Genomic DNA, 16,846 nt, shown 5'->3' on the forward strand with positions numbered 1-16,846 from the left:
AGAGCTCCCTCTCAAGATTTTCCACGCTGTCCCATATGCATGTAAGATGCATCCTTTGCCGCCCTGCGGCTCAGTGATCTGACAGCAGCAGAGTGATGAGGTCAGCAGTGTACGACCTCTTCACTCCACTGCACATCGGGCTGGGGAAATGATGAGCCCACCCATTCTCCCAGCTGAGCGCTGCAATGTTGCTCTGATACATTCATGTCTAAGAGACATGTATACATCTGAGCACAGGGAAGAAGGAGCACTGTGCAGCTGTGGCTGTGCTCAAGTATATCGGCGTGGCGTAGCTCCGGGTGGACGCCACGTGGTGGGCCCCCCCTGAACACCGGGCCCGGGGCGACTGCCCCCTCTGCCCCCCCCCGGTAGCTACGCTACTGGTTTCTACTGTACCAAAAAGCCTCTGGGAATACTATGCCATAAAGCCTTTGTATGTACTGTACCAAAAAAACTCTGGAAGAACTGTGCCAAAAATTCTCTGTGTGTACTGTGCCAAAAAGCCTCTGTTTGTACTGTGCCAAAAATCCTCTGTGTGTGCTGTGCCAAAAAGCCTCTGTTTGTACTCTGTCAAAAAGCCTCTGTTTGTTCTGTGCCAAAAAACCTATGGGAGTACTATGCTAAAAAATCTCTGTGTGTACTGTGCCTCTGGGAGTTTTGTGCCAAAAAGTTTAAAAGTTTCTGTGTACACTGCAGCCATGTCTGTATGAGTAGTGTGCCAAAAAAATAATTATACTCTGCTGTGTCTGTACGAGTTGTGGTCCTAAGAAAAGAGTCGTACTCTGCACCTGTGTCTGTGGGAGTACTGTGCATAAAAACACATTTTTCTAATATGCAACCATGTCTGTAGGAATACTGTGCCAAAAAACCTGTGTGTGTACTCTGCATGCGTCTCTGTGGGAGTATTCTGAAAAAAGCCTCTATGGGGTGTGGTAGATCGCTCACTTGGCTGCACACGGAGGTAGACACAGGAATGCTGTTCCTTTAAATTTCTGAGTGGTTTATTAAAAACATGGCATAAACCACTACTTCAAAACAAATAGGCCTTTCTCGGCATAATGGGTAAACAGAAGAAAATAAGGTAGTACAATCCATAGGCCTGTGGGGGTCCGCCCACACAGGGTTAGCACAGCAGACACAGTTCAGCTAAAACTAACACAAGCTTCTCTTTGGAGCTAGCTTCTCAAGACATTGAACACCCAATGCCTCTACATGCCGAGTATTTAAACCCCAGACCACACCCTGAAGTGGAGATATGGTGAATGGCCTCCCACCAACACTATGGCCATTCACAAAATAACCAAACATTTTAAATATGGCTGATTAACCCTATCAGCACATATCATGCAGGAGAATACTTCCAGGTTTCTCATCACTGAAGCTAATAGCCTCAGTGAAATATATCTCCCCTCCTGCTCTACCAGTGACTTTGTCACATGGGGTACTCTACAAAGCACCTTTTTTTTTTTTTTTTATATGTGGGTAGGCTCCAAAATATTGTGAATGGAAAATAGAACAAACAAACTGTAGTGGAGTTTAACAATGGCTGGGTGCATCTGGTATACTTCTATATTCAGCCAAAGGTACGGACAAGTTTCATGGGATCCTCGCCTCATTAATTTTAATGAATGCGAGCTTGCCCATGTTGGCTGTGAACAGGCGCATGTGACGCGCCCCCTGGGCTGTGGGGTACTCGGTAGCCAGACCGGTCGATGCTGGGGGATTTCACAGTGGCGGTGACCCGGTCCGTGACCCAGGGCGGTCAATAAAAGGGGTTTTAAAGAAAAGGGAATAGAGTTTCTATATATAATGTTCGCGACGCTACCTGTGGTATGCAGCTAAATGGAGCCGCCGCTGCGGTGCAGATCCTCTGGAGCTGATGATGATGCAGCAATGTTGGTTCAGCTCTCCACAGGCAGATCTTAGCTCCAGGGCAGGAAAGGTGATGTTATAGATGTTTCTGTGCAGTGTAGTGCAGGGGATGGCGCAGATAATGACCAGTCCACAACTTAATGGCGGTTTCCTCTTATCTTTACTTGCGGAGGTTAGGCAGACCGGGGCACGGGTACTAGCTGGTAATAGAGGTCTGCGGGGCCTGGAAGCAAGTTGGGAATCCACCTCGCCAGGTGAAGTTGGAGGCCTTCGCTTTGCGTTAATCCCTTTGGCCCTGCTGCTTATAGCTGTGCTGTGGCCCTCGTCCCTGAGTAAAACGTCTTTGTGCTCACCCGTATGGCAGGTAGCTCGGGCCTTCCTGGAGTGTCATTCCCACGTGGTGGTGCTGGGCCCTATGTGCTGCTGAGCCTCCGGGCGTCTGATGGGGCCAGGAGACCTGCAGTCTCCTGCCCTCCGGTTTCTGCTGCTGGGCCTTCAGTGCCCCACAACGTCAGACTCCGGAGTCCGGTTCTTCTTCGCTCCTCTCTGGGGTGAACTGCCGTGCAGCTCCACTCCCCAGGTCTTTCCTCTCCTCTTCGCTGTCCTGACTTCAACTCCCCTCACTAACTAACTAACCCCGCTTCCAGATTCCAGTTGCAAAGGGGAGGAGCTCCCCTTGCTGGTCTGGAGCCAGGAAAGTGTTGCATGCTAGTATATTTGACTAGGGGACCCCTGCTTGCTTCCAGGCATGGCATCACCCCTTGTGAGGGAGGCAATGCCACTGTGGCAACCGGACCCCTGGGGTGCCACACATGCACCTGCCTGTGATCACACATCCTGACGTGCTAAACACACGTTCTGACAGTACACTTTCCGCAAGGCAGGCCAGCACCTCCAAGGCGTAAAGGGCAAGCTCAGACCATGTGTCCAATTTGAAGATCCAGAAGTTAAATAGGCCAGACCAGGGCCAACGTCAGCACCCGGCGCACCCGGGCAGGTGCCGTGGCCCTGAACCATCAGGGCGGCCCACTCGCCGTCGGGGCCCGGGCAGCTCCCCCAGCAGGTGTGCAGGGTCGCTGGCGCTGTGTGATGGGCGTCACACTAGCATACTAGCAGATGTAGCACCCCGAGGACTCGGCTGCTACAGGGGTATTGCACCTCGAACCAGAGGTGTGGTATTCCACTCCCGGGTAAGGATGGAGTGTGGAACAGAGCTCAGATAGCTGCATGCACTACACTCATCCCATTTCCGGGGGACAGAACAACGGTACTCCCACCAGATAGATGTGCAGGTACGACAGCGTCTGTCCCTGGCTGGAGTGGGAGGGTAGTTGCGGGCACGAAATCCTGCCGACTACGCCAAAGTTGACGCGCCCCTGGGCCTGAGTCGTGCGGCATCGCGCGCACGGGGGCTTACCCGGAGCCGGATCAGATAGGGGTAGTAGTCTCGTGGCGGTGACCCGGTCCGTGCCCAGGGAGTCAAACTGAGTGGTAGTATTTAGCAGTAGATGTTAGAATGTTCGACTACGCCACCCGTTGAATGCGGCTATGGAGCCGCCGCTGCAGGGCAGACCGCTGAGGCCGGTGATGTGGTTGTGCAGCGTAGATGGTATAACCCCCAACGGGAGGGGTATGGCCCCAGGGCAGCAGATGTGCATTGGATGAGGGGAGTGATGGTGCGGGTGTCCCAGTACTGAAGGTGCAGGTGTGACCACGAAACACGGAGGCTTGAAGTGCAGTTTCAAAAGCTTTACTCACTGTTCTTTATCCGGTCGCTTGTGCACAATAAGGACCACCCGAGTCATGCTGCGTCCACTAGGTCAGGGACTCGGCCAACTCCCAGGTAGTTCCAGAGCGTGGTCCAGAGCTCCCCTCTCTTCCTTCCTACTGGCCGTTCTCACTAGGGACCCACCTATGTCCGGCTCCCTCGGGCCTCTTGGTGGTGAAACCTTTCCTGGCTTCCCTGGCCCTATGCGTGGTGTGCCTTCCTGGTGGATGTGGTGAGGGTCGTGCCAAAGCTTGACCACGACCTCCGGTTCCTGGCTGAGGATGATTAGCCTCCACCAGTTTGGGATCCGGTACCCTTCTCTGCCAACCCTTCACCCTTTTCGTTCTCCTGTGGGATCTCAGGGTTCCCTCTCTACTTGCGTCTCTGGGCCTTTCTGCCTCCTTCTCAGTGCTTCAGGCCTGGCCCTGGAGCTGGGCCCAGCCGGAGCCACAGCTCCCTGTCAGCCCTCTCTGGCTGAACTCTCCCTCAGCTTCTCCTCAGGCTCAACTCCCTGTCTCAAGATGGTGCCCACCTCTTATACTCCCTCTGACACCCGAGCCCAGGTGACTAGCACCCAATGGGCTCCTTCCTATGCCCAGAGTCCCTCCCCTATCTGCTCCTACACTACAGGGATGTTCCTCCCCCCTGGTCTCCCACTCCAGCCAGGGACAGACGCTGTCGTACCTGCACATCTATCTGGTGGGAGTACCGTTGTTCTGTCCCCCGGAAATGGGATGAGTGTAGTGCATGCAGCTATCTGAGCTCTGTTCCACACTCCATCCTTACCCGGGAGTGGAATACCACACCTCTGGTTCGAGGTGCAATACCCCTGTAGCAGCCGAGTCCTCGGGGTGCTACACAGACACAGCTGCACAGGGCACTGCTCGCAACCATGTCTAGTAAAGTGATACCCAAACAGCTCCAGTGGCCCTGCACAGATGCTGGGGGAGCAGCCTGGACCCTGATGGCAGGTGGGCCCCCTGATGGTCCAGGGCCATGGCTGTGAAAGTGACGGCCATCAAACACGCACCAGCGGCCCTGCACAGCCACATTCCAGTGAAGCTGGACGGCAGACAGGGCGGGGGAAGATGAGCGAAGCTTGTTGCCAACTTCCCCAATCACTATATTAAAAAAATTTCTAATGTGTTTGTGTGTGTGTGTGTGTGCATGTATGATAAGAATATCTGTGTATGTCAGTGTGTATGACTGTATATATATTTATATACAACTATATAATAGAGAGTGGCGCTTGTAGATGCAAATTTAGCCAGCAGCAATAAGACAAAACCACAAATTTGTCAAAAAGAAACTGTAAATAATATAAAAAATATATATATGTATTCTCTTAGGCTAATTGGTTGGAAGAAGGGAAGGACAATAAAATTAATCTATGTTTTTATAGATCAGTAAAAAGACTCTAAAGTAATGCTAATACCCAAAATAATTGGGACTAATAGGGAACAATTTAAATTTAAATATACCAACTATTTTAAGCTGGACTCACATCATTTGCCTACACAAGGCAATTGAAGGAAACTATCGGTGAGACTATTTGCTGTTCAGAAGAGGATCATATATCATAGACTAATATTACATAGCAATCAGTCTCTTTTAGGACAATCACCTATTGTTGTCTGACCTTTTTATATATCTGCTGCTGATACTTACACCGTATATATATTTATGTCTGTTTTATGTGTGTTTTTATGAATTTGGCTTCAAATATGTACGTATGCCTGTATGTGTAAGTATCTGTCTATATGTTTGTTTATGTGCATATATGCGTACCGTGTGCATGTCTGCGTTTGTGTGCATGTCTGCATACTGTATATACATTTCACAAGAAGTGTCCAGATTAAGTTAATAGTACTTCCGAACATTCAATTATTACCACAAAAGTTTTTTACCAGGATATATAAAGATTACCCAGTAAAACATGAAGTACCAAAATAATTTTAAAATAAATATTTTATTTAGACATATTAAAATCCAGAATTAGACCATAAAAAGAGAAAGGTACCAAACATGAGGAGGCAGGAGAAACAACACTGAAATCTTAGGAAAGTTTGAGCAGTCTTATAATAATTTGATTATGCTATGAATGAAGCACTAATCACAAATGAAAAGAGTGTAGTGGTGTAATATATAGCAGCATAGGATGTCAAAAAGAAATTAATTCATCATGCCACACATTGGATCAAATCAACAGGGCAGCAGTGCTGTGGCATACTAGTGCTCTCGTGCATACAGATGTATAGACCCGCATTATTCATTAATTGCATGGACAGCACCTGCGGCCGAAGTGATCGATTCAGTGCATATAAATAAATAAAAGATCTCCTGCTGTCACTAACACCTAATACTAGATGGATACATTCAATACATAAGTATATCTAAACAATGAAGTGTAAGAAACTTGTTCCATACCAGTGTGGATGCTCCTGCTTCCTGCCCCGACGCGCACGTTTCGCATTAGCTTCTTCGGGAGGCGTGTCACACTAAAGGGTGTGCTCGTTTTTTATATATCCGCATGTCAGTAATGCACAGTCACTTTATGTCATCATAACATTTGATTTTTAAGTATACATTTATATACATGCACTTTATGACATTAGCACTTATTTACACTTTTTTAGTGGGTATTGTCACTTCATACCACTGACTGTGTTATTAATTTATTAGCTAGGTTATTATCTGCTAATCATTGCACTTTCATCTGCGATATTAGTATTTACCTGTATTCTGTTTGAGTTCATATATTTTATTTTTATATTTTTTTCTTTTCATCTTATTCCTTATTTCTTTCTTTCTATCATCTTTCATTTCTACACATACATCCATTCAGCCTCATGTTATTTCCCTTTTATTCATTTATCATCTTTTCTTTCATTTGTCCTTACTTTTACTTCATTCATTTCATTCCTCATCGTCTCAATCCATGATCTGCTCTCTTTGTGGTCAGTGCGCATGCGCGGACTGTTGCGGCCCCGAGTCTTGAATACCGTGGTCTTTTAATGCGGATCACGCCTCGCTTTCACTGGTTGGTGGGGGCGTGAGCGTCATCCAGCATGTGACCGCTGGTCACGGGACTCTTTTCAAGGATGCCGCCTCAGTCTTCGCATGCGCCATTGGGTCCACGCTGTTAGCAGCATTGGCTTTATCTCCGCCCACTATCCCCCCATTGGCTGATTGCCATATAAAAAACGAGCACACCCTTTAGTGTGACACGCCTCCCGAAGAAGCTAATGCGAAACGTGCGCGTCGGGGCAGGAAGCAGGAGCATCCACACTGGTATGGAACAAGTTTCTTACACTTCATTGTTTAGATATACTTATGTATTGAATGTATCCATCTAGTATTAGGTGTTAGTGACAGCAGGAGATCTTTTATTTATTTATATGCACTGAATCGATCACTTCGGCCGCAGGTGCTGTCCATGCAATTAATGAATAATGCGGGTCTATACATCTGTATGCACGAGAGCACTAGTATGCCACAGCACTGCTGCCCTGTTGATTTGATCCAATGTGTGGCATGATGAATTAATTTCTTTTTGACATCCTATGCTGCTATATATTACACCACTACACTCTTTTCATTTGTGATTAGTGCTTCATTCATAGCATAATCAAATTATTATAAGACTGCTCAAACTTTCCTAAGATTTCAGTGTTGTTTCTCCTGCCTCCTCATGTTTGGTACCTTTCTCTTTTTATGGTCTAATTCTGGATTTTAATATGTCTAAATAAAATATTTATTTTAAAATTATTTTGGTACTTCATGTTTTACTGGGTAATCTATACTGTATATACAGTACAGACCAAAAGTTTGGACACACCTCATTTAAAGATTTTTCTGTATTTTCTTGACTATGGAAATTGTACATTCACACTGAAGGCATCAAAACTATGAATTAACACATGTGGAATTATATACTTAACAAAAAAGTGTGAAACAACTGAAAATATGTCTTATATTCTAGGTTCTTCAAAGTAGCCACCTTTTTCTTTGACTGCTTTGCACACTCTTGGCATTCTCTTGATGAGCTTCAAGAGGTAGTCACTGGAAATGGTCTTCCAACAATCTTGAAGGATTTCCCAGAGATGCTTAGCACTTGTTGGCCCTTTTGCCTTCACTCTGCGGTCCAGCTCACCCCAAACCATCTTGATTGGGTTCAGGTCTGGTGACTGTGGAGGCCAGGTCATCTGGTGTAGCACCCAATCACTCTCCTCCTTGGTCAAATAGCCCTTACACAGCCTGGAGGTGTGTTTGGGGTCATTGTCCTGTTGAAAAGTAAATGATGGTCCAACTAAACGCAAACCGGATGAAATAGCATGCCGCTGCAAGATGCTGTGGTAGCCATGCTGGTTCAGTATGCCTTCAATTTTGAATAAATCCCCAACATTGTCACCAGCAAAGCACCCCCACACCATCACACCTCCTCCTCCATGCTTCACGGTGGGAACCAGGCATGTAGAGGCCATCCGTTCACCTTTTCTGCATCGCTCAAAGGCACGGTGGTTGGAACAAAAGATCTCAAATTTGGACTCATCAGACCAAAGCACAGATTTCCACTGGTCTAATGTCCATTCCTTGTGTTCTTTAGCCCAAACAAGTCTCTTCTGCTTGTTGCCTGTCCTTAGCAGTGGTTTCCTAGCAGCTATTTTACCATGAAGGCCTGTTGCACAAAGTCTCCTCTTAACAGTTGTTGAAGAGATGTGTCTGCTACTAGAACTCTGTGTGGCATTGACCTGGTCTCTAATCTGAGCTGCTGTTAACCTGCGATTTCTGAGGCTGATAACTCGGATAAACTTATCCTCAGAAGCAGAGGTGACTCTTGGTCTTCCTTTCCTGGGGCGGTCCTCATGTGACCCAGTTTCTTTGTAGTGCTTGATGGTTTTTACAACTGCACTTGGGGACACTTTCAAAGTTTTCCCAATTTTTTTCACTGACTGACCTTCATTTCTTAAAGTAATGATGGCCACTCTTTTTTCTTTACTTAGCTGCTTTTTTCTTGCCATAATACAAATTCTAACAGTCTATTCAGTAGGACTATCAGCTATTATCCACCTGACTTCTGCACAACACAACTGATGGTCCCAACCCCATTTATAAGGCAAGAAATCCCACTTATTAAACCTGACAGGGCACACCTGTGAAGTGAAAACCATTTCCAGTGACTACCTCTTAAAGCTCATCAAGAGAATGCCAAGAGTGTGCAAAGCAGTCATCAAAGCAAAAGGTGGCTACTTTGAAGAACCTAGAATATAAGACATATTTTCAGTTGTTTCACACTTTTTTGTTAAGTATATAATTCCACATGTGTTAATTCATAGTTTTGATGCCTTCAGTGTAAATGTACAATTTCCATAGTCAAGAAAATACAGAAAAATCTTTAAATGAGAAGGTGTGTCCAGGGCTGGCTCCAGGTTTTTCTGGGCCCTGGGCGAAAGAGTCTCAGTGGGCCCCTTTAATACATACCACGATTCATGATGCAGAGATACGGCGGAGAAATATATATATAGTACAATGCCGAAGATTTCACTTCTTACATTACATGAGTGATATCTATTGTAAATTCCACAATAGCTCAGAAACCGGCGAATCGCTCCACACAGTATACTGGCCCCCATATAAGGCTCCATACGGAATACTGGCCCCCATATAACGCTTCATACGGAATACTGGCCCCCATATAAGGCCCCATACGGAATACTGGCCCCCATATAACGCTTCATACGGAATACTGGCCCCCATATAAGGCCCCATACGGAATACTGGCCCCCATATAAGGCTCCATACGGAATACTGGCCCCCATATAAGGCTTCATACGGAATACTGGCCCCCATATAAGGCTCCATACGGAATACTGGCCCCCATATAAGGCCCCATACGGAATACTGGCCCCCATATAAGGCTCCATGCGGAATACTGACCCCCATATAAGGCTCCATACGGAATACTGGCCCCCATATAAGGCTCCATACGGAATACTGGCTCCCATATAAGGCCCCATACGGAATACTGGCCCCCATATAAGGCCCCATACGGAATACTGGCCCCCATATAAGGCTCCATGCGGAATACTGACCCCCATATAAGGCTCCATACGGAATACTGGCCCCCATATAAGGCTCCATACGGAATACTGACCCCCATATAAGGCTCCATACGGAATACTGGCCCCCATATAAGGCCCCATACGGAATACTGGCCCCCATATAAGGCCCCATACGGAATACTGGCCCCCATATAAGGCCCCATACGGAATACTGGCCCCCATATAAGGCTCCATACGAAATACTGGCCCCCAAATAAGGCTCCATACGGAATACTGGCCCCCATATAAGGCTCCATACGGAATACTGGCCCCCATATAAGGCTCCATACGGAATACTGGCCCCCATATAAGGTTCCATACAGAATACTGGCCCCCATATAAGGCTCCATACGGAATACTGGCCTCCATATAAGGCTCCATACGGAATACTGGCCCCCATATAACGCTCCATACAGGATACTGGTCCCCTTATAAAGCTCCATACAGGATACTGGCCCCCATATAACGCTCCATACAGGATACTGGCCCCCTTATAAAACTCCATACAGGATACTGGCCCCCATATAACGCTCCATACAGGATACCGGTCCCCTTATAACGCTCCATACAGGATACCGGTCCCCTTATAACGCTCCATACAGGATACTGGCCCCCATATAATGCTGCATGCAGGCTGTTACCCCCCACATAATGCCCCATACAGGCTGTCCCCCCCCTTATAATGCTCCATGCAGGCTGTTACCCCCCACATAATGCCCCATACAGCCCCCCCCCCCCTTTTAATGCTCCATGCAGGCTGTTCCCCCCCACATAATGCACTATGCAGGCTGCCCCCCCCCTTTATAATGCCCCATGCAGGCTGTTCCCCACCTTATAATGCCCCATGCAGGATGTCACCCCCCTCTTTATAATGCCCCATGCAGGATGTCCCCCCCTCTCTTTATAATGCTCCATGCAGGATGCCCCCCTCTTTATAATGCCCCATGCAGGATGTCCCCCCCTCTCTTTATAATGCCCCATGCAGGATGTCCCCCCTCTCTTTATAATGCCCCATGCAGGATGTCCCCACCTCTCTTTATAATGCCCCATGCAGGATGTCACCATCCCCCTCTTTATAATGCCCCATGCAGGATGCCCCCCCTCTCTTTATAATGCCCCATGCAGGATGCCCCCCCCCTCTTTATAATGCCCCATGCAGGATGTCCCCCCCTCTCTTTATAATGCCCCATGCAGGATGTCCCCCCCTCTCTTTATAATGCCCCATGCAGGATGTCCCCCCCTCTCTTTATAATGCCCCATGCAGGATGTCCCCCCCTCTCTTTATAATGCCCCATGCAGGATGTCACCCCCCCTCTTTATAATGCCCCATGCAGGATGTCACCCCCCCTCTCTTTATAATGCCCCATGCAGGATGCCCCCCCCTCTTTATAATACCCCATGCAGGATGTCCCCCCCTCTCTTTATAATGCCCCATGCAGGATGTCACCCCCCCTCTTTATAATGCCCCATGCAGGATGTCACCCCCCTCTTTATAATGCTCCATGGAGGATGCCCCCCCCTCTTTATACTGCCCCATGCCTCCATACATTAAAAAAAAAAAATCAAATACTCACCTCCCTTCTCCTCACCTGCTGCCCGCTGCCCGCTGCCCGGGTCCGGACTCCAGCGTTGCCGGCGTTGTCCCGCTCAGCGCTCCCTGTGACGGCTCAGGGGAGGGCGCGGTGTAAAGACGTCACCGCGCCCTCTGACCTGAGACGTCACAGGGAGCGCAGAGCAGGAAGACAGCGGATCTGCAGAGGCACGGGGAGAGGTAAGTATCCGGCTGCCGGGGCCCTGAGCAAGCGGTGGAGAAGGGAGGGCGCTGACACCGCTCTCATCCGCCCATAGCCCAGCGGGGTGCGCGACCGCTAGTGGGCACCTCTGCCTGCTCAGGGCCCCGGCATTTGCCCGGGTGCTGACGCCGGCCCTGGGTGTGTCCAAACTTTTGGTCTGTACGGTACATGTCTGTGTACTGTATGTGTGTGCATGCTTGCGTACTGTGTGTGCATGTCTGCGTACCTTATGTGTGTATTTCTGCATACTGTGTATCTATGTACTGTGTGTGTGCTTGTCTGCGTAGTATGTGTGTGTATGCGCATGTCTGCGTAACGTATGTGTAAGTCTGCGTACCGTGTGAGCATTTCTTCGTACCGTGTGTGTGTGCATAACTCCATACTGTTTGTGTTCATGCCTGCGTACTGTGTGTGTGCCCATGACTGCGTACTGTTTATGTGTGCTTGTCTGCGTACTGTATGTGTACATATGTGAAGGATGAAGGGTCAGCCTGGGCCCTGTGTTGTATACCTATATTTCTCTGCCGTATCTGTGCAACATGAATCGTGGTATGTGTTAAAGTAGCCCACTGAGACTCTTTCGCCCGTAACCAACAAAAACCTGGAGCCAGCCCTGGGCCAAACCCATCACTCAGCATGTGGAGACGTCTGGACACATACTCTTCCACCATTTTGTTGAAACTGTCATGCTGATGTATTTGACCCTTGTAGCTTAAGTTTTGTGGTCGGCTTCTCTTTCTGCCAAGCGACAGGAGACACACCTTTTTTTCTGGATGTTTTGGGGTTCTGTTTTCAGGCTGCAGTCTGTCTAGCTTAACACAGATGATTTCAATTGTCCATCTATACCTTTTTTACTGTATACAGAGAGAGTGGCCAGCAGATAATTTTTTGGGAGTACCCCCCAAAAAATGAATAAAAACCCCCACAAAAAAAGTGTTGGCTACCTCCTCCTCCTACGCCTCTTCCACCTACACCGCCATCTCCACTTCCTCCTCAACCTCCTCCTCCACTTGGACCTCAGCCTTCTGGTTCAAGATTATAATTTTTTCTTTTTTTTTAATTCTATGTTATTTTAAGTCATTTCTCTATCTACATTTGTTTGCAGGGCAATTGTCCTGGTCTTACACCCATTTTGCTTCTTTTTGCACCCCACCCCAGCCCTTATTATGGCCATTTTACAGCCATTTTAAAGAACCAAAGTTCGAGTTGCCATTGACTTCTATTGGGTTCGGGGTGAAGTTCGGATGCCGAACCAAACTTTCAACTGTAGTTCAGCCGAACCCAAACATCCACCGAACCGTTTATCCCTATAGGCCACCAGTAATGATATGAGCTGCGACGTTTTTCTCTGCCCAGCCTGACACGTGTGGGTAGTTTTTTAGGAAGCTCTGCACCACCAAGTTCAGCACATGCGCCATGCAAAGAATGTTCGACAAATCAGCTAGTCCCAGAGCTGTTACGAGATCTCACCCATTATCGCACACCACCAGGCCGGGCTTGAGGTTCAGCGGCACCAACCACTCATCTGTCTGCTGTTTTATCCCGGTCCACAGCTCCTGCATGGCGTGGGATTTGTCCCGCAAACAAAATAGTTTAAGAACAGGCTGCTATAGTTTCCCCCTGACTGTGCTGGAGTAGGTGGTGCAGGTGTTCCTGTGACTGGATGAGGAGGCAGTGAAGGATGCGGAGTAGGAGGAGAAGGCAACCTGGACAGATAAAAGTCCAGCAATACTATAGATTGTGGTAGGACATGAGCTAGAACGCCTTCTGCCTCTGTCCCAGCCGCCACTACATTTACCTAGTGGGTCTCTTTGCGGGGAGGCAAGTTGTCCTGTTGATTGTGAGCGGGAGGAAGAGGCCAAGACTGCAGCAGAAGAGGGAGCAGGAGGTGACTCATATCTGTCAAGCTTTTTAAGATGGGTACTCCACTGCACCTCGTGCTTGGAATTCAGATGTCTCGTCACACAGGTGGTGCTCGGTTCAGAACATTTATGCCTCGCTTCAGCGTCTGATAGCACAGCGTGCAAACCACCTGTCGCTTGTCGACAACATTGTCTCTAAAAAAAATGCCATGCCAGAGAGCTCTTTTGTGCTGTCTTTGGTTTGCTGATTTCAGCGACATGGTGGGCAGTAACAGGCGACTTACTGGCTAGGGGCCGCTTGCTGTGCCTTTGCATCCTGCTCCCTCTTTTGCTTTGCGGCGAGGGCAGCGTAGCCACGTCCTCTTCCTCTGCACTGTGCACGTCACTGGGATGGCCTCCACTCCATGTGGGGCTTAGGACCTCATCATCCCTCGCATCATCTTCCAGCAACTCCTAAACCTTGCTCTCCTTTACATACTACAGAAAGACGCTGCAGTTGGCAACTGAATTTCGTCATCATCTGACATGTGCTGTGGTGGTCCACTGACTGTGTGCACTAGCCCTTCCACGTGCTCATCCTCTAACATAAGTGGTTAAGCATCAGTATACTCAATCTCTTCCACTTCTGGGGCAGGGCCAGGTGGATGGGCCACAGAACCACAGCCAGCGAATTCATCAAAAAGCAGAAAAGACTGCTGCATGACTTGGGGCTCAGACTGCTTGGCTCATTTGCAAGGGGGTGAGGTGGAAACCGAATGACCATGGTCTTCAGGTACCCACTGTGTACTTTCTGCAGTGGACCGGGTGGAAGACAATACAACGGAACTGGAGCCACTCTCAACTATCCAATCTAACACCTTATCAACATCTTGTGGCGTCACCATTCATGCAGCAGTATTCGTATTTGTGCCCTAGACAAAGGTATTGTATTTGGGCATGTAGTAGGTACAGAATGGGCACGTCCTCTCCTTGCAGTAGCTACACCATCACCAACATCACCACCATGGCCACGTCCCCTATTTTATACTCTCCTCATTTTTAAAAGTGTTTTTTTTTGGGCACTCTACTTGCAAAGAGATTGCTGAAGAGTAGATGTATTTATTTGCAAAACTATTAGAAAACACAAATTGGTCCAAAAAATTATCTCTTTGGACGATATCGGGCAACAAGATGGCTGAATCCAATTATTTATTTCCTAGACTACTAAAAAACACACACCAGTCCAGACAAATTATTTTTTTAGTCTACAAATGGCAACGAGACGGTTGATGCGATTTATTTACTTGCAAAGCTACTAGAAAACACACACCTGTCCTGAAATATTATTTCTTTGGCCTAGAATTGTCAACTAGACAGCTAATGCAATTATTTATTTCCCAGACCACTAAAAAACACACAGTTGACCTGAAATATGATTTCTTTGGCCTACTAATGGCGATGAGATGACTGATGCTAATTATTACTCAGGCTGCTAGAAAATACACAGCGGCTTAAAGGAACAGTACTCCCATGGGCGGAGGGGTGCAGAGTATCTACAGTGACTGATAGAAACAGTGCTTCCATAGGCGGGGTTGCAGAGTACACACAGAGGCTTAAAGGCACATTACTCTCACAGGCGGGGTTGCAGAGTACACACAGTGGCTTTAAGGCACAGTACTCTCACAGGCGGGGTTGCAGAGTACACACAGCAGCTTAAAGGCACCGTACTCTCACAAATATGGGTGGAGAGTACGAACAGGTGCTTAAAGGCACAGTACTCCCACAGATATGGGTTGCAGAGTACACACAGCATTTTTTTTTGTAGCGTGTGCAGTCAGAATCTGTCCCTTACTCCAGCTGCGTCCTATTGTAGAACGAGCTAAAAAGCTTGTAACAGAACTTCAACATGACGTTTCAAGGATGGAGCGAGACTGCCATCTACTGGCCAGAGACAGTCAAGCGGAACCAAAATACACAAAGGAAGTTGCAGGCAGGGGAGATTCAGAGGCTGGACCCGATCAGGTGACTTCCAGGAAGGAGTTCAGAGAGATAAGAGGCCAGCGCGCCAAACCTGAGGGGTCTTTGGCGCCAAGCAGCAGAGAGGAGCAGACGTGCTCCCTGCGTCCTGAGAAACCCCGTGTGACAGGCCAAATCCAGAGGCCTGAGAGGTGCTCCAGCCGGGCACCGGTAAAAGAGCTCCGGATCCCTCACAGTTGTGACTCGAGTGCTGTGCCTGCTGAGGATACTAGGAACCTGATCGCTGTGCTGAGTGAGTTCGCAGAACCCAACGTCGGCCGCCGACAGACGAGGCCTGGACCCCCCTATCCAAGGCTCGAGAGACTGCCCCCAACAGCCAAGCAGAGAGGAGCTGCATACGTGAGCAGGGCCGTCACTTCCACTGCTCACCCACGGTACCGGGGACAATTGGGTTTAAGTACTCAGGTTGGGAGGGGGACGGTTGGGGCTAAAGTAGCACAACGTGATTTAATTGAATTCATCCGGAAAGAGACTCACGGCCTAGTGGGAATAACCGGTGACCCCCGCTAGGGCCAAATTCACGGTTAAAGAACTTGTGTGGTGCTTCTCATGCTTGAGGGCATCACCTTACTTTAAGAGACTGCGCCTTATTTTAAGAGACTGCGCCTTATTTTGAGAAATTTCGTATTTTTCTGATATTTCAAACCACTGTTCATTACCCTTGTTGCTAATCCCTTGTTTCAGTATACCTGTTGTATAAAACTGTTTACAAACATTTCTGACTGTTCTCGCCTTGTGTCTCTGTGCGTTGCATTCTGGCACCTGCATTACATTTGGCGTAGTCGGCAGGATGCAACATTCAGACGCAGAGATGGCGGATCAGTCTATGGCTGGGTCCGGCCGGAGCCATATACCCCTGGGGGCTATGCTCAGCCATCTTCCCAAGTTTACAGGGGATGGCATGTCACTTTGGGACTGGGCAGAAAGACTGAGAAGTATGCTACGTATGTATCCCCTTGACCCTCTAGCCCAGGCGGAGTTGGCCCTCCTAACCCTTGATGGAGAGGCCCGACAGACTGTGATGTACCGCCCACCTGGGGACCGTGACACCGTGGATAAAGTGATAAAAATTCTAGAGGACATGCACGGTGACACTACAGATTTGGGACACTTGCGCTTACGGTTGTTTCAGCGGGTCCAAGGGGAAAATGAGACAGTAAATCAGTATGTTAATGCATTACAGGAAGTGACGGCCCATATCACTAAGAAAACTCGAGATGGGAACCGAGGACTGGGACCATTGGATGAGGTGTTGCGTGACCAACTGATTGCTGGCTTGAAAGACCCTTCCCTGAGGCAGATCCTGAAGGAGCGGCTGCGACTGAGCCCTGATATGGGCTTCCTGGAGGTAGGGGCTGAAGCTAGAGTCCTGGAGAGAGAAGTTCCTGTTCTCAAAGCCACAGTTAGAAGTCATGAGGCAATTGCTCCTGGATT

This window comes from Phyllobates terribilis, unplaced genomic scaffold (genome assembly GCF_046119375.1).
Source record: "Phyllobates terribilis strain yellow unplaced genomic scaffold, ASM4611937v1 Scaffold_2__4_contigs__length_985480577, whole genome shotgun sequence".
In the NCBI taxonomy this organism is placed as follows: Eukaryota; Metazoa; Chordata; class Amphibia; order Anura; family Dendrobatidae; genus Phyllobates; species Phyllobates terribilis.